Source organism: Pristiophorus japonicus, chromosome 7 (genome assembly GCF_044704955.1).
Source record: "Pristiophorus japonicus isolate sPriJap1 chromosome 7, sPriJap1.hap1, whole genome shotgun sequence".
Taxonomy (NCBI): domain Eukaryota; kingdom Metazoa; phylum Chordata; class Chondrichthyes; family Pristiophoridae; genus Pristiophorus; species Pristiophorus japonicus.
The window spans coordinates 78187354-78214640 of NC_091983.1; the positions used below are offsets into that span (position 1 = coordinate 78187354).

Here is a 27287-nt window from a genome sequence, read left to right on the forward strand (position 1 = left end):
GGATCTATAGTGAAAATGCTAGCAGATAAAAACATGAAACTAATTGAGGGAATGAAGAAAAAGGGATGGCAACCAGATGACCCGCCGGAGAGGCAGGCAAAGTGGTGGGAGTGCCAGCCAAGAAATAAAGGGGACCGGGTTCATATGGTAGTATTAGCCTGCTATCGGGAACAAAATAAAGAGATGGAAAGAAAGGATAAGATAATACAGGAACTAAAAGCTAAAATAAAAAAGATGGAAGAGGCGGAAGTAAGCAGTAGGAATGGTACAAAATGTGCAGCAGTAACTGGGCGACCTACAGCGCCATCTACCCCACTGCCTGCACCGGTACCAATATTTCCCCCCCACTGGAACTTTTAAGTGAAGAAATCAAGAATAGTAGGAGACCAGAGTGGGATGAGTTGGCCGATGAGGCTCCCAAATATAATCCAGACTATGATGATTGTGGAAGAGAAGGTGGGCCTCCCCCATACCAGAAGGTATGGGCAGCCCCGATCAAGGTGGAATCTGTACCCGGCACCACAGCTGTCCCTGCGGTAGCGGCTGCAACCCAGGCGCGCCTGTAATACCCGCTGTGACGCCTCAGATAAAAACCACCTGTGTGTCACTGACACCCGGGGACACATTGAAGTTATTATAAATGTTACCCAAGTTAGAGAGGAGATGAAGTACTGAAGAGTTTTGGCAGAAAATACAGGAAATAAGAATATGCCACAGCCTTCACAACCGAGATGTGGAAGCGTTAGTAAGAGCAAAATGACTGAAGAAATGTGGCAACAGTTGGGACAACGATACAGGGATGGCACTTGGTGTGCGATGATAGCTCCCACCATTGCGCAATCGGAGACAGAATATCAGGCATTTAAAGCAGACGTAACTTGGGTAGCAGGAGCAATACTCATAAAAACTGGGGCATAGTCATGGGGGTCACTCAAAACAAGGGGGAATCAGTACATGACTATGCAGAGCGGAAATGGTTAAGCTTCCAAGTGCATTCGGGAATACTGAATCCCATCAGGGATAATCAAGCATTCATAAAAATATACAAAGACGGGTTGAGTACTCTGCACACCAAGATGTATTAAAAACAGAGCTAGTCACAATGCAAAGCTATGACGATTTGTCCAGATGGGCATCTGAATTGGATGCTACTCAGCAAAGGAAAGTAGCCGCGGTAGAAGTGCACGTGGCCGCAGCTGCGGAAGGAACGAGTAAGGAAGGAAAACTACGCGCAGCCCCCTTAACTTGTTCTAATTGTGAAAAAGAAGGCCACTTTAGTAGAGGCTTCCAGCAGAAAAAAGGGGCTCAAGAGAGGGGTGGACAATCAAGGCCAAAGTGCCAGAACTGTGACAAACTAGGCCATACAGCGAGGAAATGCTGGGCTAAGGGGGGAGGGGCGGAAGGACAGGGACCTGGACAGATTAGAGGAGTCCCAGGAGGAGAACCACTCCTGACCAGGGGAGAAGTGGTAGCGTTCCTTAGAGAAGCTCAGCGGACTCCGAGGCCATCGCCCCCCGCCGCAAGAGACGCTTTCTATCAAGGACATCATAAGTATGTAACAGTTGACAGCCACCCAATAGGGGTTATCGGCCCCTGATGAAGATGTGGGACCACAAAGAGAGGACCCAAGAATTTTTGTTAACGCAGTGTTAGGGGGTCGGCAGTGCCAGATGCTGATAGACACGGGAGCATCAATAACTAATCTAGACTTACCCCTTACCAAGGAAACGATCAGCATACAAGGAGTGGGAGAAGGTAACAGAAAGGCAACTTTAAGTGAAATTGTACTACTGGAAGTACAGGGATATTATTACCCACCCAGTTTTGTTGCTGCCCCAATCCCAAAGGCATCATATTAGGAATAGAAACATTAAGGGAAATAGGGGTACTAATAGACCCCCAGCGTAACCAAGTTGTCTGGGGAGACAAGCACCAAACTCAGTGTAAATTTAACCACCCGGGCCATCAGCAGCAACGGGTGGCTGGGATCCATCCAATAGATCCCGAGTGGGAAAGAAAGAGTGCCTGGGGAAGTATATGTCAGTTATACCCTGCCCTTTGGGCCCAAAACAAACAGGACTGTGGGTTGGTAAGGCCCGAGCTAGTCAAGATCCCAGGCCCAGAACATAAAGCCCACCGGCAATACCTGCTGAAGCCCGATGTTGAAGCAGCTGTCCTTCAGATAGTGAAAGAACTGGAAAGGCAAGGGGTGGTGATACAAACAATAGCTACGATGAACTCACCAGTATGGCCAGTAAAGAAACCAGACACCTCATATAGGCTGACTATAGATTATACCGCCTTAAATAAAGTTACACCCCGGGAGCACTCGATCGTGGCCAGTCCGACAACGATTTTCAATGGCCTGGGCCCGGAACATAAAATATTCACCGTATTGGATATAGCAAATGGATTTTGGGCCATACCATTAGACGAGAATTCACAAGGGAGGAAAACAGTATACATGGACTAGAGTGCCCCAAGGATTCCATAACAGCCTGAGTATATTCCATCGGACACTGGCTGGAGTCCTGGAGCCAATAGATGTAGGGGAAGGAAGTACCCTCGTGCAATCGGTGGACGACATTCTTATAGCGTCCACCATGGAGAAACAGCACATACTAGTATTGACCATGGTGCTTGGGCAGGGCTGAAAGCTAACCCAAAAAAGGCCCGGATAGGGAAGGGCCAAGTCACGTACCTAGGGTACGTAGCAACACTAGGGAAAAGGATGATGCCGGAGGCTAGGAAGGAGGCCATTTGGACGATGCCAAAGCCAGGGAACGTAAAGGGAGTCAGACAGGTATTAGGCCTGTTTAATTACTGTCGCAACTTTATCCCGGATATGCAGAAATGGCTCAGCCCATACAAGATTTGGTAAAAGGGGGAAAACCCTCCCAAGAGTCGGTATACTGAGGCTCCAAACAAGAAGCAGCGTTTCAACAGCTGAAACAGACCCTGGGACTACATGACCGGAATAAGCCCTTCCACATTTATAATCACCTAGCAAAAAACCACTATAATGCGGTGGCCCAGCAACATGGGACAGGCAACGACCGGTGGCGTATTACTCCACTAAGCAACAACCTGTAGCTGCAGGATTATCTAGATGTGTAGCTGCTCTCGACTGCGCAGCCTGGGCAGTCAGTATTAGTGAACCCATAGTAATGTCAGGACAAATTATCCTACATACGCAACATACCCCGATAGAGCTACTAAACACAGGGAGACCAGTGTCAGACGCAAGAAGAGTGATGTGGGAGGCGGTATTAATAACGCCGAGCGGTACAGTAACGATAGTAAAAGATAGCGGTAACAACCCCGCAGGATGGATCATTCCGGAAGGCCAGGATCATGAATGTAACCCGATAGAGGGGGCAGAGCAAAGTAGCTCGATAAAGGAAGAGCCACTCGAGGGAGCAGACATGGACCTTTACGTAGACAGGTCCCATCTGTACATCGACAGAATGCCCCGAACAGGGTGGGCGGTAGTAGATGCTGAAGGGCAAACACGGGGAGTAGGGCAGTTAGAAGGGAGCCTCTTGGCCCAAGTGGCCGAATTAGTTGCCCTATCAGAAGCCCTCAAACAGGCAAAAGGTAAAAGGATAAATATATATACAGTCAGCCGATACGCGTTTGGCGTGGTCCACAATTATATGGTAGCCTGGAGTCGGCGAGGTTATATTACATCCGGGGGGGGGGGGCGGGGGACACACACCAATTCGACACGAGAACATAGTTAAGGAGTTGGTAAAGGCTTCCCTCCAGCCCCAGGAATGTGCAATAATAAAGATCAAAGTCCATAAGAAAATCACTGACAGACATCAACAAGGGAATGCATGGGCAGATGAGGCAGCTAAGCAAGCGGTAGAAGCAGGGGACCTACCGGCTAAAATAAGCGCCTGTGCGCTTGGGCCGGAAGAAGTAAATATGTTTAAAGTACAGGAGGCAACCCTACAGCAGGAAAAAGATAAATGGAAAAGACAGGGAGCTAAACAAGGCATGGACGGAATCTGGGGGAAAGATTGTAATGTGGTAGCCGCAGAGTGCAAACCTATTGAGTATATACCACGGGTATGTGCATACAGGTAAGACCAACATGACGAGTACAATGCCCCGATGCTGGTGGCGGAAGGGAATGGGAAGAGATATAGAAAATTATTGTGGAAGTGCTTAACATGTGCAAAGCATAACCCAGGTAGAAAAATAAAGGTCAGAATGGGACATCAATCCCGACCAAACGGACCATGGGAAAACCTGCAGATAGACTTCATGGGCCCACTACCCAATCACCAGGGAAAAACGAATTGTTTGGTTATAACAGATCAATTCACAAAATGGATAGAAGCATTCGCAACCAAAAATTGCTCAGCTGAGACGGTGGCTAGAATATTAGCAGAAGAAATTATACCTAGGTGGGGAATGTCCCTACAGATAGATTCAGATCAGGGTACACACGGGTAAAGTAATGAAACAAGCATGCACCCTACTGGGAATCCAGCAGAAATTCCATATCCCGAATCATCCGGATTAGTAGAACGAACGAATAGGACCCTGAATAACGCATTGGCCAAGGTGATCGACGAAACAGGAAAAGGATGAGTAGATATGCTGCCCCGGATTTTAATAAAGTTAAGGGCGACTCCAAACCAGACCACCGGACTCATGACTTTCGAACTAATGACAGATAGGGCAATGAGATTACCTGAGGTTCCAGTGACGGAGTGATGACGTCAGACCCTACCAGGACCGAGGAAGGAGATTTGTGATGGAATTATGTAAACAATTACACGATCCGAAGGCACAGGCCAGGGATCAGCAAGTGATCAAGGACTTGGAAACTGGCACCAAGGAACAAAAGATTCAGATACCACAGGTTGGGAGCAAGGTAATGGTAAAATAAACCCCAAAACTCTAGGATTCTCACCAAAATGGACAGGCCCTCACCAGGTAATAATGGTAAGCGACACGTGTGCGTGCGTGGCGATAGATGGAACCAGACGGTGGAAACATTGGACACAGTTAAAACATTATGCGTAACGAGACCCTAACTGACCGGTGACGACCGAGAAAAGATGTTGTATTTTACAGAACCTTAGTCCTAGAAGGAGGAATACTGGGTAACCCCATCTTATACTATGAGCCAGCAGTAAGTTGGCTATCAAGGAACTATTTCCACTACAAACTCAATCTTTTGCGGAAAATGCCAAAGGTGCGACTTGAAGTGGAATGGGCAAGCCCGGATAAGGGACACTCATGGCAGAACCAATCATGGACATGCATGAATAGCTCGGAGCAAGGAAATCCACACAAGTGTGTGTGGGTAAAATGTAACCTCACCAGAGAGGCAGAGGGGACTGTCCCCATACCCATCAGGGAATCACAATGCAGTAATGGTTCCTTATGGGGAACGTTCGTGCGTAAGGTAAAGATCCCAACCACCACAATAGCCCCAACAACAACGACCCCACAACCCCCAGGATGCCCAAACATGACACAGGGGGCAAGAGGAGGATTAGTAATAAAAAGACTATAGACAAAATCCTCTTCGGGGTATGCCAAAGGGTAATTACGGTATTGTTAAACCTAACGGATATAATTATCCCACTGTTTTGCAGTAAGAAAACTATAAGCTTATATAAAAACCTAATCCCAAGAGCCCTCGAGAGGCCCGAATCCAAGACTATGAAGTTCAATGTAAAAAAGCCAAACAAAAACGGGAAAGGTTGGAGAAGAGGAGAATATTAGAAATGGTGGGCACGGGATACGCAGCGGGCATTGCGACGGTTAATACAATAGATCTTCAAACAATAGAAGAGCAGGTCATCACCCTCACACAGACCTTAACAGGACTGCTTGATAGGGGAAACGATAATGAGAAAATGCAGGCTCAGCTAGGGGACGGGGCGGAATGGGAACTACTACAGGTTGTCCATACATTGCGGGACCATCCAAAAAATGATAAATTTGGTAAACCAGGCTGGACAAACTATGAGTAAAAGAATGGTGGCCGAGATAGTTTGTGCGGGATATGGGGCTTGGATGCTCAATACAGTAGAACATAACCTCGAACAACTCCAGAATGGGGAGGTGCCGGATTGGATAACCAATGTTGTATTTGCTGAATGGACATTGGGCAAGAATGACATCCAAGCCTGTGAGGTCCAGAGGAATAACCATGCCTGGGTCCCTAAGAACAGGTGTGTAACCGGACATCAGAATATAATAGGGTTTGTGTTATCAATACGACGTGACAAAGGGAAACACATTGTACCAAGTAAGCAATTTCGGAGAAATAAGGAATCAGACCCGTGTGCAGTATCATAAATTGCACCAGTACGTAATTAAAAAGGGAAACAATACCAAAGGTGTCTATATTAAAGATTGTTACAAGAATAATCAAGTTGTTTTATGCCGAGAGCACCCAGAACTCGATAACAACGACTGTGGATATGGCCGAACACAAAGATGTGTGTTGAGTGTCACACCACTGGCACTGGACTCCGAAACGACCGCAATCTCACAAGGAAAGGGAGGATGGTGTGTGAGCACCACGGCGGTCAACATGACAGTGGGGGGAGTTACCCACTGCCCTATCATGACCACCGACTTCAGTTTTGCGCCAAAAGAAGTCGTCGATATTCAGGGATATATCATATATCCGGGTGGTCAGCAGTTTGCTGGGAATAGGGTCGAGGGAGCAGGAAGTGGTCTCATGGCCAAGATGAGCTCGGAAAGGTCACGAAGGGAGATCGGAGAGAAACTGAAGATGTGAGGTCAGGGTTAGGGCAGGGGGGATCCTTAGAGGAAGTTTGGCCTCGGTGGGCTAGGGGAAGATGCAGAGGTGGCTGAACAGATGGTCTCAATCTTAGAGACAAAAGTCCATGAGCTCCTCACACTTATTGTCAGAGGTGAGGATGGAGACTGTGGAGAGGGCTTTAAAAAGACAATTAGCAGTGGAGGATAGAAGCCGAGGTTTATCTTTAAATGCCAGAATGATTCTGGAATAGGGAGCAATTTTGGCAGACGAGAGCAGGACCCGATAGTGTTTTATGGGATCCGTCACATCTGGCGGTAAATGGCTAAACTAGTTGTCCGCCATATCCATTCAAGTCTTCGTCCATTGGACTTAAAGGAGCGAAGATCAGGGCTGTACCAGGGGGAGCTGCCAGGGTGAGAGAGAGTAATTGTTTTAACAGGGACTAGGGCATCAAAAATGGTGTTGAGGGTCTGATTGAACAGATCGGTAGCTGCAGAAATATTATGGTGAATGGAGGGCCACAGGCTGGACAGTTGCGAGTTCATAAGTGCACTTGTAAGAGTCGAGAGAAAGTTTTTTTCCAGGGTTGGGTTGGGGGGCGTGGGGATAACAGGGGGACATGGGTGGAGAGCGATATGAGGAAGGGGTCAGCGATGGCTTTATCTGCGATTGACACGATGGAAGAAGCGAGGCTACAAGCGATGGCAAGGTCGAGGGGCTGGCTGTTAATATGAGTTGGGGAGTTTACATAGAGGGAGAGATTAAGGGAGGATAGGAGGCTAGCAAACTCAGAGGAGAGAGCATGATGAATTGAGATGGAGGTTGAAATCACCGAGGATGACAAGTCGTTCAGTGCAGAGGCAGAGGGAGGAAAGTAGTGAAGAAATACCGGTAATAAATTTTTTTATGGTACTTGGATGGGCGGTAGAGAACGAGAAAGATGTGAGATCAGGGGGGGTGGAATAATGAGAGATGCTCACAAGGAGGAGAAAGTGCTGATGTGTAGGGGAACAGACCAAGGTGTGACTGGCTGATGAGAGCCACACTGTCACCATGACGGTCTGAGCAGGGCAAGTAGTGCAAGGTATAGCCAAGCAGGGAAGGTTTCATTTAAGCATAAGGTATCATCACCCCTCAACCAGGTTTCCGTCAGGGCCATGATATTGATGCCACCAAAATACCCATCGACCATTATCCTTTGCTTCCTGCCTCTGAGCCAATTTTGGATCCAACTTGTCACTTTGCCTTGGATCCCATGGGCTTTTACTTTCTTGACCATGTGGGATCTTATCAAAAGCTTTGCTAAAATCCATATACACTGCATCAAATGCACTACGCTGATCGACCCTCCTTGTTGCCTCCTCAAAACATTCAATAAAGTTAGTCAGACACGACCTTCCCTTAACAAATCCATGCTAACTGTCGTTGATTAATCCATGTCTTTCTAAATGAAGATTTATCCTGTCCCTCAGGATTTCTTCCAATAATGTTCCCACCACCGAGGGTAGGCTGACTGGCCTGTAATTACTCAATCTATCCCTTTCTCCCTTTTTAAACAACGGTACAACATTAGCAGTCCTTTAGTCATCCGGCACCACACCTGTAGCCAGACAGGATTGGAAAATGATGGTCAGAGCCTCTGCTATTTCCCATCTTGTTTCTCTTAAGAGCCTGGTATACATTTCATCTGGGCCTGGGGATTTATCCACTTTCAAAAGCTGCTAAATCCCTTAAAACTTCCTCTCTCTATGTATATTTCATCTAACATTTCACACTCCTCCTCCGACTGCAATGTCTGCATCGTCTCTCTCTTGTGAAAACAGATGCAAAGTATTTAAAAACCATACCCATGTCTTCTGCCTCCACACACAGGTAACCTTTATAGTCTCCAATAGGATCTACTCTTTATTTATTTATCCTCTTCCTCTTAATGTATTTATAAAAGATCTGATTTTTTCGTGATTTTACTTGCCAATATTTTTTCATGCCCTCTCTTTGCTTTCCTAATTTCCTTTTTAATTTCACCCCTGCACTTTTTATACTCCTTTAGAGTTTCTGCATTATTGAGCCCTCGGTATCTGTCATCATAAGAAATAGGAGAGGAGTAGGACATTTGGCCCCTCGAGCCTGTTCTGCCAATCAGATCATGGCTGATCTGATTATGGACTCAGCTCCACTTCCCTGCTCACTCCCCTTAATCCTTTACTTCCTTAGCACTCAAAAATCTGTCCATCTCTGCCTTAAATATATTCAATGACCCAGCCTCCACAGCTCTCTGGGGCAGAGAATTCCAAGGGCAGCCCCTTATTCTAAGATTATGCCCCCTAGTTTTAGTTTCCCCAATGAGTGGACATATCCTCTCTGCATCCACCTTGTCAAGCCCCCTCATTATCTTATAAGTTTCAATAAGATCACTTCTCATTCTTCTGAACTCCAATGTGTATAGGCCCAACCTATTCAACCTATCCTCATAAATCAACCCCCTCAGCTCCAGAATCAACCTAGTGAACCTTCTCTGAACAGCCTCCAATGCAAGTATATCCTTCGCGACCTGGGCCTCCCGGCTGGACCTCCTGCAGTGACTGGACGCGACCTGGGCCTCCCGGCTGGACCTCCTGCGACGACTCGGCGCGACCTGGGTCTCCCGGCTGGACCTCCTGCGACGACTCGGCGCGACCTGGGCCTCCCGGCTGGACCTCCTGCGACGACTCGGCGCGACCTGGGCCTCCCGGCTGGACCTCCTGCAACGACTCGGCGCAACCTGGGCCTCCCGGCTGGACCTCCTACAGTGACTGGACGCGACCTGGGCCTCCCGGCTGGACCTCCTACGACGACTCGGCGCAACCTGGGCCTCCCGGCTGGACCTCCTGCAGTGACTGGACGCAACCTGGGCCTCCCAGCTGGACCTCCTACGACGACTCGGCGCGACCTGGGCCTCCCAGCTGGACCTCCTGCAGTGACTGGACCTGGCTATTGGGCCACCACCACCACCCCCCCTGCCATCTGGACCTCTCTTTCCCCACTTATGACCTGGCCTCCTCTCCTCCTCCAGCACATGGTGAGTACAATGGCTGTGACCTCCCTGTCCCCCCATTCTGACCACCTACCATCAAGGGCGCTACTCAGCGCTGAGCCTGTGGCCAACATCTTGCCATAGGCAACTAGGCCCATACAGCAGTGCCTGGTCTCCAGTCGTCTTGGACCCCCTTGCCACTGGACCAAGACTTTGCTCAGCTAAGCCCGTGTGGTAGCCGGTGTGCAACGACCACCCACTTTAAAAGAAATCACGCACAGGCATCTTCCACTCCTAACATGAAGTTCGGGATCTGGAACGTCAGGACCCTGATGGACAACCCCAAGAGCGACAGACCGCCATAGTTGCCCTGGAACATAGGCGCTTCGATATCGACATCGCCGGCCTAAGCGAGACCCAGTGGGCAGGGGAAGGCCAGCTCAAGGAACAAGGTGGAGGTTACACCTTCTTCTGGAAAGGGAAACCAGAGGCAGAAAGCCACCTCCACGGAGTTGACTTCGCCATCTAAAACGAGCTGGTCGACCGCCTCAAAAACTCCCTGTGTGGGGCTAACGAACACCTCATGACTCTTCGACTCACCCTATCCCGGAACTAGTGCACCTCAGTCATCAGTGCTTATGCCCCAACACTCAATGCAACAGATGAGGCCAAAGACGGTTTTTACTCCAACCTTGAAAAATCCCTGACCTGTGTCCCCGCGGGCGACAAACTGATCCTCCGCGGCGACTTCAACGCCAGGGTCGGCAAGGACACAGACCGCTGGAGAGGCATAATTGGCAGAGAGGGGGTAGGGAAAGCCAACTCCAGCGGTACCTTACGCCTGACAAAATGTCTAGAGCATGAATTTGTCATCACCAACACCTTGTTCCGATAGAGGGACAAATACAAGGCATTGTGGCAACACCTCCCGCTCCAAATACTGGTACCTGCTTGATGTCATCGTCCGAGCCAGGGATCGCACGAATGTGCGCATCATCCGTGCCATGACAGGAGCTGACGACTGCTGGACGGACCACCGCATAATCTGATCCATCATTGACATCAACATAGCCCCAAAGCGAAGGGGGCAGAAGCAGTGTCGCAAAAAAGTCAATGCCGGGACACTTAAGGACCCAGCTAAGAGAGTCCTTTACAGTCAGTGCCTCACAGCTAACCTGTCATGTCTTGATGATTCTGAGACACAGAATGCCCACAGCGCTTGGTCTGCCCTCCAGGTCTCCATAACCAGTGCCTGCAAAGAGACACTCGGTCACTCAACCAGGACTGATTTGATGGGAATGATCAGGTGATTCAAGAATTAATAGATTGCAAGCGCAGGGCATTTCTGAGCCTGAAACAGCAACCCAACTCGGGAGAAGCAAAGCAGCATTACGGACAGTTAAAGGCTAAGGTCCAACAAAAAACCCCCGAGACCTTAAGAACAGGTGGTGGATGGAGAAAGCACAGGAGATACAGCAGCTGGCCGACAGCCATGATGTGCGAGGATTCTTCATCACAGTCAAGGCCACCTACGGTCCAAACACCCAAGGCCCCACCCCGCTGCTGACCAAGAACGGGGAAACACTCAAGGACACCAAGGCAGTCAGGGCCCGCTGGAAGGAGCACTTCGAAGATCTCCTCAATGGAGATTCTGCCTTTGACTCGAGTGTTCTCGACCCCATTCCGCAGCATGCTACCCGCCACCACCTCAGTGAGAACCCAACACTGCACAAGGTACAAAAAGCCGTAAGACAGCTAAAAAAACAAGACTACGGGAGCGAATGGAATCCCTGCTGAGACACTGAAGTATGGTGGAGAGGCACTGCTGGCGCGAATACACAACCTCATCTCTCTCATCTGGAGGGAGGAGAGCCTGCCAGGAGATCTGAGATATGCAGTGATCGTGACCATCTTTAAAAAAGGGGACAAGTCCGACTGCGGTAACTACAGAGGAATCTCCCTGCTATCAGCCACTGGGAAAGTCGTCGGTAGAGTCCCCCTCAACCGTCTTCTCCCCGTGGCCGAGGAGCTCCTCCCGGAGTCGCAGTGCAGATTTCGTCCCCTCCGGGGCTCAACGGACATGATTTTTGCAGCACGACAGCTGCAGGAAAAATGCAGGGAACAGCGCCAGCCTTTATACATGGCCTCCTTCGACCTTACAAAAGCCTTTGACACTGTCAACCACGTGGGTCTATGGAGCGTCCTCCTCGATTTCGGATGCCCCCAAAAGTACGTCATCATCCTCCATTTGCTCCACGACAACATGCAGGCCATGATCTTTACCAACGGATCCATCACAGGCCCAATCCACGTCCGACCAGAGTCAAGGACAGCTGCGTCATCACCCCAACCCTCTTCTCAACCTTCCTCGCTATCATGCTCCATCTCATAGTTGACAAGCTCCCTGCTGGAGTGGAACTAAACTACAGAAACAGTGGGAAGTTGTTCAACCTTCGCTGTCTCTAGACTAAGTCCAAGACCACGCCAACCTCTGTCGTCGAGTTACAGTACGCGGACGATACCTGCGTCTGTGCACACAGAGGCTGAACTCCAGGACATAGTCAACGTATTTACCGAGGCGTATGAAAGCATGGGCCTTACACTAATCAGTAAAACAAAGGTCCTCCACGAGCCTGTCCTCGCCGCACAGCATTGCCCCCCAGACATCAAGATCCATGGCACGGCCCTGGACAACGTGGACCACTTCCCCTATTTCGGGAGCCTCCTATCAACAAGAGCAGGCATTGATGATGAGATCCAACACCACCTCCAGTGAGCCAGTGCAGCCTTCGGCCGCCTTAGGAAGAGTGTGTTTGAAGACCAGGCCCTCAAAACTGTCACTAAGCTCATGGTCTACAGGGCCATAGTAATATCTGCCCTCCTGTATGGCTCAAAAATGTGGACCATGTATAGTAGACACCTCAAGTCGCTGGAGAAATACCACCAACGATGTCTCCGCAAGATCCTACAAATCCCCTGGGAGGACAGACGCACCAACATTAGTGTCCTTGTTCAGGCCAACATCCCCAGCATTGAAGCACTGACCACACTTGATCAGCTCCGCTGGGCAGGCCACATAGTTCGCATGCCAGACACGAGACTCCCAAAGCAAGCGCTCTACTCGGAACTCGTCCACGGCAAACGAGCCAAAGGTGGGCAGAAGAAACGTTACAAGGACACCCTCAAAGCCTCCTTGATAAAGTGCGACATCCCCACTGACACCTGGGAAGCCCTGGCCAAAGACCAAGTGGAGGAAGTGCATCCGGGAGGGCGCTGATCTTGAATATCATCGCCAAGAGCATGCAGAAATCAAGCACAGGCAGCGGAAGGAGCGTGCGACAAACCAGGCTCCCCGCCCACCCTTCCCTTCAATCACTGTCTGTCCCACCTGTAACAGAGACTGTGGTTCGCGTATTGGATTGTACAGCCACCTAAGAACTCATGCTAAGAGTGGAAGCAAGTCTTCCTCGATTCCGAGGGACTGCCTATGATGATGATGATGATGGTTCCTTAAATACGGAGACCAAAACTGTACGCAGTAATCCAGGTGTGGGCTCACCAATATCCTGTACAGTTGTAGCAGGACTTCTCCATCCCCCTTGCAATAAAGGCCAATATTCCATTTGCCTTCCTGATTACTTGCAATACCTGCATACTAACTTTTTGTGTTTTGTGCACAAGCAACCCCAGGTCCCTCTGTACTGCAGCACTTTGCAATTTTTCTCCATTTAAATTATAATTTGCTTTTCTATTTTTTCTGCCAAAGTGGATAACCTCCCATTTTCCCACATTATACTCCATCTGCCAAATTTTTGCCCACTCACTTAGCCTGTCTATATCCCTTTGCAGATTTTTTGTGTCCTCCTCACAATTTGCTTTCCCACTGATCTTTGTATCACCCATCAGCAAACTTGGCTACATTACACTCGGTCCCTTTATCCAAGTCACAGATATGGATTGTAAATAATTGAGGACCCAGCACCCATCCCTGCAGCACCCCACTAGTCACTATTTGTCAAACGGAAAATTACCCATTTATCCCGACTCTCTGTTTTCTGCTAGTTAACCAATCCTCTATCCATACTAATATGTTACCCCCAACCCCGTAAGCTTTTATCTTGTGCAGTAACCTCTTATCGAATGCCTTCTGGAAATCTAAATACACCACATCCACTGGTTTCCCCTTATCCACCCTGCCCTTTTTTCTTTATCCTGCTCTGTATGCCGCTCGACATCCAAGGGGGCTCTAGATTGGTTAGTTTCACCCTTTTTCTTTAAGGGAACATACTTGCTCTGAACCCTCACTACGTCCTCCTTGAATGCCTTCCACTGCTCTGATCCTGATTTACCATCAAGTAGCTGTTTCCTGTCCACTTTGGGTAAATCATATCTCAGCTTATTAAAATTGGCTTTTCCCCAATTGAGAACTTTTATTCCTGGTCTATCTTTGTCCTATTCTAAATCTAACTGAATTATGAACACTACCGTCAAAATGCTCTCCCACTGATACCCCTTCCACCTGCCTAGCTTTATTCCCCAAAACTAAGTCCAGAACCCTTCCTTGTTGGTCTTTGTTTTGTGATCAAGCCCATCAGCCTACATTTTGCAGTTTTTAACCAAAAAATACATTATGGGCTAGACTTTCGGCACATTATCGTTCATATAAGAGCTGAGATGCAGGCTATCGCCCATATTTTCTGAAAAGTAGAAAACTAGTGCCCGATTATAGCCCATTTATCGCCAGCCCAACTTTCAGCACTGCTGAATGAGCTGCATTGCCTGGCCTACTTTTTAAAAAATATGACGTCATCCTCGTGCAAGGCCGAGAATAGCGTTCTTAATGGAAACTTGCGCCCGATTATGGCCCAGATTATCGCCGAGCACTACTTTTGGCATTTCGCTCACAATTCGCCCAAATAATCACTGGCCCAAAAATAGGCTGAAGAAAAGCTGCAATAACTCAGCACTACGGGGAAGATCTGTAGTAAAATTTGAGTGATTTTAAGGGCCTTTTTGACTCTTGTCTGATCACTTTGTATTTTTTGAGGACAAATTAAGGGCATTTATACTGAGGTGGGGGGGGGGCTATAATTTCTCAACCAGTATTGATCACTAATTACATGCTACAGAATAGAGATGGGAGAATAAAATGAGAAAAGTTACAGACAAGTACATTGCTGTAATGTCAGGGTTAATATTAATCATGGATTTTTTCTCCCCTTTAGTCCATAGTACAAGTAGAAGCAGAACTAGGGTATGTCATCCCATGAGGAAGGAAATGGAGTTCACCTCAGTTAGTTGATAGATTTTATTTTATAAAGCAACGGGGGCTAGAATAAAAGAACGGTTCTATAATGTTATTGATGGGGACCAAGTCCCCTGTTCTCTGTCAAGCCCCATAGGAAAAGTTCTTTGCTTGGAAAAAAACCCGCATGCGCAGAACGCCAACCTTGCACGACTGAATACATCGCTAAGGCCCATTTTGCATTGCTAAGGCTATCGCCCAAATTTAAAAAGTGAAACTAGCAGTTTTTAAAATGGGCGATATTCCAGTGATCCTGAAAAATAAAAAAAGCATTACGGCTGGCAATATCGCCAACAACCATAATGGAAAGACAAGCCCGATATAGATCACCAAAACAATAATAATGATCCTGTAAAATCCCTAATTCCATGTAATAAAAACAATGCACCACTGTCTCTGCAGCCCTAGGATGCATGCCATCAGGTCCAGGGAACTTATCTGCCTTTGGTCCCATTATTTTTTTTTTTAAAACAGAGTACGACTTCTTTAGTGATAATGATTGTATTAAAGTTCCTCCCTCCCTTGATTATCCACTATTGGAATGTTTTTAGTGTATTCCACCATGAAGACTGATACAAAATATTTGTTCAAAGTCTCTGCCATTTCCCTGTTCCCCATTATTAATTCCCCAGTCTCATCCTCTTAGGGATCAATATTTACTTTAGCCACTTTTTTCCTTTTTATGTACCTATAGAAATTCTTACTCTCTGTTTTTATATTTCGTGCTAGTTTGCTTTCATAATCTATCTTCCCTCTCTATTATTTTTTTTAGTCGTTCTTTGTTGGCTTTTAAAAGTTTCCCAATCCTGAGGAAGGACATTCTTGCTATTGAGGGAGTGCAGCGAAGGTTCACCAGACTGATTCCCGGGATGGCAGGACTGACATACGAGGTGACGCTGGATCGACTGGGCCTGTATTCACTGGAGTTTAAAAGGATGAGAGGGGATCTCATAGAAACATATAAAATTCTGACGGGACTGGACAGGTTAGATGCAGGAAGAATGTTCCCGATGTTGGGGAAGTCCAGAACCAGGGGACATAGTCTAAGGATAAGGGGTAAGCCATTTAGGACTGAGATGAGGAGAAACTTGTTCACTCAGAGAGTTGTTAACCTGTGGAATTCTCTACCGCAGAGAGTTGTTGATGCCAGTTCGTTAGCTATATTCAAGAGGGAGTTAGATATGGCCCTTAGGGCTAAAGGGATCAAGAGGTATGGAGAGAAAGCAGGAAAGGGGGTACTGAGGTGAATGATCAGCCATGATCTTATTGAATGGTGGTGCAGGCTCGAAACGCCGAATGACCTACTCCTGCACTTATTTTCTATGTTTAATCCTCTGGCCTCCCACTAGTCTTGGTCACATTGTATGCCCTTGTTTTCAATTTGATACCATCCCTTATTTTCTTAGTTAGCCACAGATGGTTATCCCTTCTCTTTCAGTCTTTCCTTCTCATTGGAATATATTTTTGTTGAGTTATGAAATATCTCCTTAAATATCTGCTACTGCTCATCAACCGTCCCATTCTTTAATCCATTTTTCTAGTCTACTTTAGCCAATTCTGCCTTCATACCATTGTAGTCTCCTTTGTTTAAGCTTAGGGCACTGGTGTGAGATACAACTTTCTCAACCTCCAACTGCATTTGAAATTCAACCATGCTTTGGTCACTCAATTCCTAGAGGATCCTTTACCAAGAAATCGTTTATTAATCCTGACTCATTACAAAGTACCAGATCTAAGATAGCCTGCTCCTGGTTGGTTCCGCAACATACTGTTCAAGGAAACTATCCCGGATACACTCTATGAAGTCTTCCTCAAGGCTACCCTGGCCAATTTGCTTTGTCCAATCAATATGAAGGTTAAAATCGCCCATGATTATTGCTGTTCCTTTTTTACAAGCCTCTATTATTTCTTGATTTAGACTCCGTCCAACAGTGATCACCTGATCCCGACCCCCACTAATTAATTTAAAGCCCTCTCTACAGTATAATGTATAAAGTTTGTAGCCCTTACATGGCAATAAATAGACGAGTTGTAATTTTAAATGAAACATTTAAGATTACATGAACACATAGGTAAATAGTTTTCAATTAGCTTGCTCAAAACTAGATTCAACAACATGTTGGAGACGATCTGCGGAATTAATTTTTTTTTGAGGACCCCTTCATAAAAACATAGTTGTTGTTGAATTACTTCATCCATCAAAAGGAAGGTAATGAGCAGAAAGAGCAATAACATTAGATGAAATTGGAATGAGATACTTATCAAGCACTATTTAATATATCAAAGACATATGAGCACGACACTTAAGAGTTAATAGGACAGAATTTGCGATCAATATGACAGCATACTCTCGGAGTACGCCATCAAAATTGATCGCAAATTCGGGATTTGCACATGCGCTAAATCCAGAACTTGCTATCTGTCAAGTTCTGACTTGACAGATCATCCGCTGCGACTGTGAAATCCTTATTGCTAGTGCAGAGTTGGGCTCATTGCCCACCAATTATGCAGTAAAATTTTATGGCTGGTGCAAACAGGCGCATGAGCTTGTTTTCACAGCATAAGGGGTGGGGGAATATGCAGCAGCTTAAAATATACACTCGTCATGATAAAATGTTTTCAAAATAAATAGCTATATCCAGCTAACCATCTCCTGATCCCAACCCAAGTCATGGAAACAAATAGGCAAAGGGTGAAACCAATCTACCAAGAATGAAAGACTAACTTATTTATTAATACATCTACGGAGAGAGAGAGGGACTAATTTATTTATTATATGACTGGAGTGAGCGAGACTAAAAAATCATGAACGGGCATCGGAGATTTCTGTTCCCTGCTTGGAGCACTGCCCCACATGATCCCAGGTACGCTTATGTACATGGTGCATCCCTAGGATCCGTGGGCCACTAGGCTGCGCTCAACTCTGCAGTGAAACAATGCAAGTTTTCAAAGGGGGCCTCGCACCAGGTAAGTGCGGACTTCTTTTGGAGGTCGGCAGTGTACTCCTTAGCTACACCGCGGATCGTAATTTCAGGCTATTGTGGTGCTCTTGACATCAATTGATGAAACATTCATAAAATATCTGCTTTAAGGATGCAAATTTTCCTGGCAGCAAGCAGAATAATTAGTACCAATTGTACTAAGCCAGTTCGCTCAAGAGCCAAGTCATCAAGTGGAAGTTCTGTGTTTCACAGTTCCAGAATTGGCTGTTTGTCTGTGTCTTAGATGTTATGCAACAATGAAAAGGTAAGTGTCATCAGAGGCTGTCACTGGGAATGACTCGTAGCATTTAGTGTAATTTTTAAAGCTAAGTGCTTATACTGCCAAAAGTGAAGATTAATCAAGTTCTTCTGTAATAGGCCACTTAGAAACATAGAAATTTACAGCGTAGAACGAGGCCATTTCAGCCCATTGTTTCCGCGCCGGCCAACAAAAATCAGCAGCCCTAAAGGTTACATATAAACCTATGAACAATGACAGAAAGGCAAAGAGCACCCAGCCCAACCAGTCTGCCTCACACAACGGCGACACCCCTTATACTAAAACATTCTACACTCCACCCCAACCAGAGTCATGTGATCTCCTGGGAGGCGCAAAAACCAGCCAAAAACCCAGGCCAATTTAGGGACAAAAATATCTGTGAAAATTCTTCTCCGATCCATCCAGGCGATCGAAACTAGTCCAGGAGATCACCCTGGCTGTATTCGATTCCCTGCAGTACTTACCATTATATCTGCGCCGTCCAACAAAGGGTCATCCAGTCTAATCCCAATTACCAGCTCGAGGTCCGTAGCCCTACAGGTTACTGCACTTTAAGAGCCCATCCAACCATCTCTTAAAAGTGGTGAGGGTTTCTGCATCCACCACTCTTCCAGGCAACGAGTTCCGGATCCCCACAACCCTCAGCGTAAAGAAGCCCTTCCCTCAAATCCCCTCTAAACCTTCCACCAACCACCTTAAAACTATGCCCCCTCGTAATAGACCCCTCCACCAATGGAAATAGGCCCTTACTATCCACTATGTCCAGGCCCCTCAATTATTTGTACACCTCAATGAGGTCTCCTCTCAACCTCCTCTGTTCCAATGAGAACAAAGCCAGCCTATCCAATCTGTCCTCATAGCTAAGATTTTCCATTGCAGGCAGCTTTCTTGTAGATCTCCTCTGCACCCTCTCTAATGAAATCACGTCCTTCCTATAATACGCGACCAGAACTGCACGCAGTACTCCACTTTTCATGGCGCTTTTTGTTAACTGAAATCATGAAAACTTTTCAGACTACAAAATAAACAAGAAAACTTCAAAGAATGTGAATTCTGGGTTCCAGAAGAAGTTTTGAATGTTATTTTAATAAACTAAGAGAAGAATGATGAATTATGATTTGGAACTACACTGGTATGGCAGACAACACGGATATGCTGCCAGTGACAAAACTATGGTGCAGCATGAGGTCTTATAAACTGCAGTGTGGGAGATCACCTAACTATGCAGGGAGATCAACGAACATAGAACAGTCAGGGTAGGAAAAGGCCTGTGCTTGGGGAATCTATTCTATTAGATTTACTTGACATTCATAAATTTATCCAGATTTTTATGATCTCTATATCCGAGAGTTGAGTTTTACACAAAGGAATGATCACCAGGTTGTTCAACTAGTTGCACGGAACAACCAATCAACGAGAGGGAATAGACAGAAACTAACGAGATGACTGGTGTAAGAATAAAAGTGTTTATTAATGATAAAATTGATTCTGTGTATGGATAAATGTTAAAAATGAGATTATACGAAAAGACAGTTTTGAAAGAGACAAAATGGACGCTCACAGGTTTCCAGCATGTTCTGTATGTATTGTTTTCTGGCTGGACAAAGCTTAAAGATGTGTATTGGAAAGCCATTGACCTAATCAAGGAATGTGCCGATCCTCCAGACAGACACATGTGTGAGGAGAGCAAATAAGGAACTGCCCTGGAACCAAGATCCAATCCTAGGACTTTCGGAGGAACAATGGACTTAAGGGATATAAAAACCCAAGCACAGACTACTCTTTCTCTTCTCTCCCGAGCACACGCCAAACCGCCTGCTCAAGACCAGCCGAAACAGCAGGCCGTGTGTTCAGCCAACCAGCCAGAGGAAAGTGACATGTACCTTTTTATAAATCATTATTGTAACATTGTAACTGTTGTAACTAAGTAGATCCATAGGATAGCTGACGACTGCGGATAGATGTGCGTGTGTGTGTATTTAATAAACTATTCCCAATTGTTTAAAATAATCAGTCTCGCTGTCAACTTAATGCCAGAGATTTAGAGATCTTGGTCAAGAAAGATGTACACAAGTTCAGCTTTTACACACGAACAATTGTCGACTGGTACCAGTTAGATAACGAAATAGTAACAGCAAGTTCACTAAACACAGTTAAACATAAACCGAAGAATTTGAATTCATAATTTCACTGTTGCCCAGTAACCTCACCTCTTACAAAGATGGCAGAGTACAGCTAGACTGCATATGCAACAAGACAAGACAAGCTGTTCAGGATAACCACCAAGTGCAATTTTGACATTAGTAAAAGCAATACAATGATGTTTTCTTCATTCGGTTCATATGTAGTAGACAGGAAAATGTTGAAAGACCTACACAAAATAAATACAGTAAATGTCTTAATTTATTTTCAGTGTACCTAGTCCAGATGAAATTAAGGGAAAACAGTATTAACTGTCTCATTCGATCGGATATTAGAACAGGTTAGCATGTAACTAATTGACAACAAAAGTAACCCAGGTCAGGACTTTATTTTTGCCAGAAAGCCCACATAATATTGAAAAATATTATATAGCACTTTAATAAGGATACTGAAGATCACCAAGAAACAAAAGGACATGCTTATTTGTACTGCAAAAATGGCCAACATGATCCACCATGTGTTTCTGATTGGTCCCCTTGGAGGATAAGCCACACCCTGAAGTTTCACAGGAATGTGTAACTGGAACCACACATCTCAAGGTCTCACTGACTTTACAAATTGTAACTCGATCCACTTTAACTTCCTGAAGCGACAGAGGACAGAGCTTCCCAGAAGACAGCAAGGGCCAGCCAAAGTGCCTTACCCCAGTCCAAGTGCATGCCTCCCCCAGCCAAAGTGCCTTACCCCAGTCCAAGTGCATGCCTTCCCCAGCCGAAATGCCTTATCCCAGTGCAAGTGCATCCTCCTTCCCCCCCACCTCCTCATAGATGGGCAGGCATTGTGTACAGATTGTTAACAGGTTTATTGGGTATGAAGTGAATAGTGACAGTGTCGTGACTTCTGAATATCATCCACTCCAACGATGTCCCTTGCAGGGGGTTGGAAGAATGTGATTAGTCTTACCCCCCCCCCCCCATCTCTCCTCACCCCTCCCCCCCTCTCTCTCTCTCTCTCTCTCTCTCTCCTCACCGCCACCCACCACCTGCCCCAGCCTCTCTCTTTCGCCCCACCACCCCACCCCCAGCCCCTCTCGGAGCTCCCCCGCCGGCCGCTCCCACCGGGAGGGAGAGAGTCGGAGCCTCAGGTCCTGCTTCTCGACACCACACGGTGGGAATGATTCGGGCCGGGAGGGGGGGGCGGAGCTTGACAGTCGGTCAAAAAAGTGCAGTATGGGCATGGGGGTGCAGGGCTTGACAGACGCCTGTCTGTTAAAAAAAGTGAAGTACAAAGAGTTACATCGGAAACAAAGAGGAAATGTTTTACATTGGAAAAAATACAATGAAATCAACATCTTTAAACTATTTTCATGAATCATAGTTCTATCTTAGTATTAACCAATTTAATTTCAAAGCTTGATAAAATTTGGCACAGATACTACAGCACGAATCCAGTTTATCCTCAGTGGATAAAAATCATAAAAAATAGTTCACCATCCTTACAGACTAATCTTTCACATCAAGTTGAAACAAATACAAATTACAAGCCAGGGTAATTGGCCTATCGCACATATGCTTTTTGTTTAATGCAGATGAAAAGTTTTATCGAGCAAATTTGTTTTTTCAAACACCAGGATTTTAACAAGTATAGCCAATTATGATTTCCCCCCTTTGTTGCCTGAAGAAACAAAATGCAATAAAAATTAGGCAAATAACCTTTTCAAGTACACTTGTTAGTAAGCTATAAACATTGAAAAAATGTTTTAAATCCTCTGGGGTACAGTATGTCCCATTATGAAATATTAACTCATGACATTCTATTTCTTGATTACTACTTTTTCATGTATAGAACTCTGTCTCAAAAAAATATTGCTTTGAGAGCCAAAATTTGTAGAATGTTTTGTAGAATGGCAATGGTACAAGATATAAGCCAATTTAAATCATAATATTTCTCAAGAGAATGCTGTATACTGAAATAAAAGTATCCATTTACCTAGACGATTACAAGCTAAATTTCTCAAACTTGATCCTGTTTTGAGTAAGCCTACCTAAATATTGCACAAGAGAACACAACAGACATAAATTTTCTACTTCATTATGAATATTTATTCTTAGCACAAGACTGTCCAGACCGACTGTCAGCCTACCGCTGTATTCCCATCTTTACAAACATTGCTTTCAGGCCACATAGATTTAATAAAAGCATCCATCCATTCGACAATAGTATTCTGGCAAACTGCACAGCAACCAGTCAAACTCTGAGCACAGTAAAGTCCTAGGAGGAAAATTCTCAGGTGCTCTAATGTGATGTTGCCCCACTTCATTTATGTAACCAACTGAGTCGCCAGCTGATTTAACATCTAGACACTGTTGTTTCCTTAAAGTTTTTTAAGCCCTATTTCCAAGTAATTAATGCATTTTACGAGGGAAAATGTATCTCAACAGTTATGATGGACCCCACCTGGTTTTCAAGTTAGCTGAAGGGGCCAGTCTGTAGTCTCTTTCTTCAGATCAATCCACCTACCTAGAATAGGTCATTACACATTGTAAACAGATACCCATTCAATTTGACAAAAGACAAGACACAAAGAGATTAAGAGCAGTTTAAGAATAACATGCACTATAGGAGGTTGACGAGGAGGGCAATGCTGAAGTCAAGTGTGAGATAACAAAATTGTGGATAAGTGTCCAGTAGTCTTCGGGGTGAGGTAGCGATGGGGGACAGAATCTTTTATGGATTGAATATAGTGTTTGAAGCTCAGCTCAGGGTCAAAGTTGCACACAGGTTCATTGAACCAGAGTGAGCATCAAGGGCAGAGGATGGAGTTGAGGCCATGGTATGGAGATTTTGGCAGCAGCCAAATTAAGAAATTTCAGTTTTCCCTATGTTCAACTTGAGAAACTTCTGGCCTACTGTCAGATAGGCAGTCTGTCAACACTGGGGTGGGCTCATGAAGAAGGTAGAATGTGGCAGTGAAAAGGTAGGGTTGATATTGTTTAAAAAGGCTAGAAATATTTTTAATGCTTTTTAGAACCTTTCCAAAGGCAAGTGGCATATTGGCTCAGTTGGTATCACTATCAAGTGTATCTAAGGGTTAAGTCATGGCAGGAGAGCTCGGTCGGGTGTTATGCTCCTCCTGTACCATGTGGAAACTCAGGGACACTTCCGGTGTCCCTGACGACTACGTGTGCGTCAAGTGTATCCGCCTCGAGCTCCTGACGGTCCGCGTTGCGGAATTGGAGCTGAGGGTGGATTCACTCTGGAGCATCCACGATGCTGAGAATGACGTGAGTATCACGTGTAGTGAGTTGGTCTTACCGCAGGAGAAGGGTCCACAGCCAGATAGCGAATGGAAGACCAGCAGGAAGAGTAGTGCAAGGAAAGTAGTGCAGGGATTCCCCCTGTGGTCATCCCCCTGCAAAACAGATACACCGCTTTAAGTACTGTTGGGGGGGATGACTCATCAGGGGAGGGCAGCAGCAGCCAAGTTCATGGCACCGTGGCTGGCTCTGCTGCACAGGAGGGCAGGAAAAAGAGTGGGAGCGCGATAGTGATAGGGGATTCAATGGTGAGGGGAATAGATAGGCGTTTCTGTGGCCGCAACCGAGACTCCAGGATGGTATGTTGCCTCCCTGGTGCAAGGGTCAAGGATGTCTCGGAGCGGGTGCAGGACATTCTGAAATGGGAGGGAGAACAGCCAGTTGTCGTGGTGCACATTGGTACCAACGACATAGGTAAAAAAAAGGGATGAGGTCCTACGAAACGAATTTAAGGAGCTAGGAGCTAAATTAAAAAGTAGGACCTCAAAAGTAGTAATCTCGGGATTGCTACCAGTGCCACGTGCTAGTCAGAGTAGGAATCGCAGGATAGCGCAGATGAATACGTGGCTTGAGCAGTGGTGCAGCAGGGAGGGATTCAAATTCCTGGGGCATTGGAACCGGTTCTGGGGGAGGTGGGACCAGTACAAACCAGACGGTCTGCACGTGGGCAGGACCGGAACCAATGTCCTAGGGGGAGTGTTTGCTAGTGCTGTTGGGGAGGAGTTAAACTAATATGGCAGGGGGATGGGAACCAATGCAGGGAGACAGAGGGAGACAAAAAGGAGGCAAAAGCAAAAGACAGAAAGGAGATGAGGAAAAGTGGAGGGCAGAGAAGCCCAAGGCAAAGAACAAAAAGGGCCACTGTACAGCAAAATTCTAAAAGGACAAAGGGTGTTAAAAAAACAAGCCTGAAGGCTTTGTGTCTTAATGCAAGGAGTATCCGCAATAAGGTGGATGAATTAACTGTGCAAATAGATGTTAACAAATATGATGTGATTCGGATTACGGAGACGTGGCTCCAGGATGATCAGGGCTGGGAACTCAACATCCAGGGGTATTCAACATTCAGGAAGGATAGAATAAAAGGAAAAGGAGGTGGGGTAGCATTGCTGGTTAAAGAGGAGATTAATGCAATAGTTAGGAAAGACATTAGCTTGGATGATGTGGAATCTATATGGGTAGAGCTGCAGAACACCAAAGGGCAAAAAACGTTAGTGGGAGTTGTGTACAGACCTCAAACAGTAGTAGTGATGTTGGGGAGGGCATCAAACAGGAAATTAGGGGTGCATGCAATAAAGGTGCAGCAGTTATAATGGGTGACTTTAATATGCACATACATTGGGCTAGCCAAACTGGAAGCAATACGGTGGAGGAGGATTTCCTAGAGTGCATAAGGGATGGTTTTCTAGACCAATATGTCGAGGAACCAACTAGGGGGGAGGCCATCTTAGACTGGGTGTTGTGTAATGAGAGAGGATTAATTAGCAATCTCATTGTGCGAGGCCCCTTTGGGGAAGAGTGACCATAATATGGTGGAATTCTACATTAGGATGGAGAATGAAACAGTTAATTCAGAGACCATGGTCCAGAACTTTAAGAAGGGTAACTTTGAAGGTATGAGGTATGAATTGGCTAGGATAGATTGGCGAATGATACTTAAGGGGTTGACTGTGGATGGGCAATGGCAGACATTTAGAGACCGCATGGATGAATTACAACAATTGTACATTCCTGTCTGGCGTAAAAATAAAAAAGGGAAGGTGGCTCAACCGTGGCTATCAAGGGAAATCAGGGATAGTATTAAAGCCAAGGAAGTGGCATACAAATTGGCCAGAAATAGCAGCGAACCCGGGGACTGGGAGAAATTTAGAACACAGCAGAGAAGGACAAAGGGTTTGATTAGGGCAGGGAAAATGGAGTACGAGAAGAAGCTTGCAGGGAACATTAAGGCGGATTGCAAAAGTTTCTATCGATATGTAAAGAGAAAAAGGTTAGTAAAGACAAACGTAGGTCCACTGTAGTCAGAATCAGGGGAAGTCATAGCGGGGGACAAAGAAATGGCAGACCAATTGAACAAGTACTTTGTTCGGTATTCACTAATGAGGACACAAACAACCTTCCGGATATAAAAGGGGTCAGAGGGTCTAGTAAGGAGGAGGAACTGAGGGAAATCTTTATTAGTCGGGAAATTGTGTTGGGGAAATTGATGGGATTGAAGGCCGATAAATCCCCAGGGCCTGATGGACTGCATCCCAGAGTACTTAACGAGGTGGCCTTGGAAATAGCGGATGCATTGACAGTCATTTTCCAACATTCCATTGACTCTGGATCAGTTCCTATCGAGTGGAGGGTAGCCAATGTAACCCCACTTTTTAAAAAAGGAGGGAGAGAGAAAACAGGGAATTATAGACCGGTCAGCCTGACCTCAGTCGTGGGTAAAATGATGGAATCAATTATTAAGGATGTCATAGCAGCGCATTTGTAAAATGGTCCAAGTCAGCATGGATTTGTGAAAGTGAAATCATGCTTGACAAATCTTCTGGAATTTTTTGAGGATGTTTCCAGTAAAGTGGACAAAGGAGAACCAGTTGATGTGGTATATTTGGACTTTCAGAAGGCTTTAGACAAGGTCCCACACAAGAGATTAATGTGCAAAGTTAAAGCACATGGGATTGGGGGTAGTGTGCTGACGTGGATTGAGAACTAGTTGTCAGACAGGAAGCAAAGAGTAGGAGTAAATGGAGACTTTTCAGAATGGCAGGCAGTGACTAGTGGGGTACCGCAAGGTTCTGTGCTGGGGCCCCAGCTGTTTACATTGTACATTAATGATTTCGACGAGGGGATTAAATGTAGTATCTCCAAATTTGCGGATGACACTAAGTTGGGTGGCAGTGTGAGCTGCGAGGAGGATGCTATGAGGCTGCAGAGTGACTTGGATAGGTTAGGTGAGTGGGAAAATGAATGGCAGATGAAGTATAATGTGGATAAATGTGAGGTTATCCACTTTGGTGGTAAAAACAGAGAGACAGACTATTATCTGAATGGTGACAGATTAGGAAAAGGGAAGGTGCTACGAGACCTGGGTGTCATGGTACATCAGTCATTGAAGGTTGGCATGCAGGTACAGCAGGCGGTTAAGAAAGCAAATGGCATGTTGGCCTTCATAGCGAGGGGATTTGAGTACAGGGGCAGGGAGGTGTTGCTACAGTTGTACAGGGCCTTGGTGAGGCCACACCTGGAGTATTGTGTACAGTTTTGGTCTCCTAACTTGAGGAAGGACATTCTTGCTATTGAGGGAGTGCAGCAAAGATTCACCAGACTGATTCCCGGGATGGTGGGATTGACCTATCAAGAAAGACTGGATCAACTGGGTTTGTATTCACTGGAGTTCAGAAGAATGAGATGGGATCTCATAGAAACGTTTAAAATTCTGACGGGTTTAGACAGGTTAGATGCAGGAAGAATGTTCCCAATGTTGGGGAAGTCCAG

General features: G+C 46.0%; 1 protein-coding gene across 14 annotated transcripts in view; it reads right to left on the reverse strand.

The window, feature by feature from the left end:
- tdrd15 (tudor domain containing 15) overlaps positions 1-27287 on the reverse strand; it is an 84394-nt gene that overhangs the window by 21654 nt on the left and 35453 nt on the right. For 2 of the 14 annotated variants that reach the window (XR_011593843.1, XR_011593844.1), the window contains exon 3: positions 20550-20710. The exons of the other annotated variants lie outside the window; for them this stretch is intronic. The gene's annotated coding sequence lies outside the window, so the exon portion shown is untranslated. The remainder of the gene's footprint in view (positions 1-20549; positions 20711-27287) is intronic. 14 annotated transcript variants of the gene reach the window in all.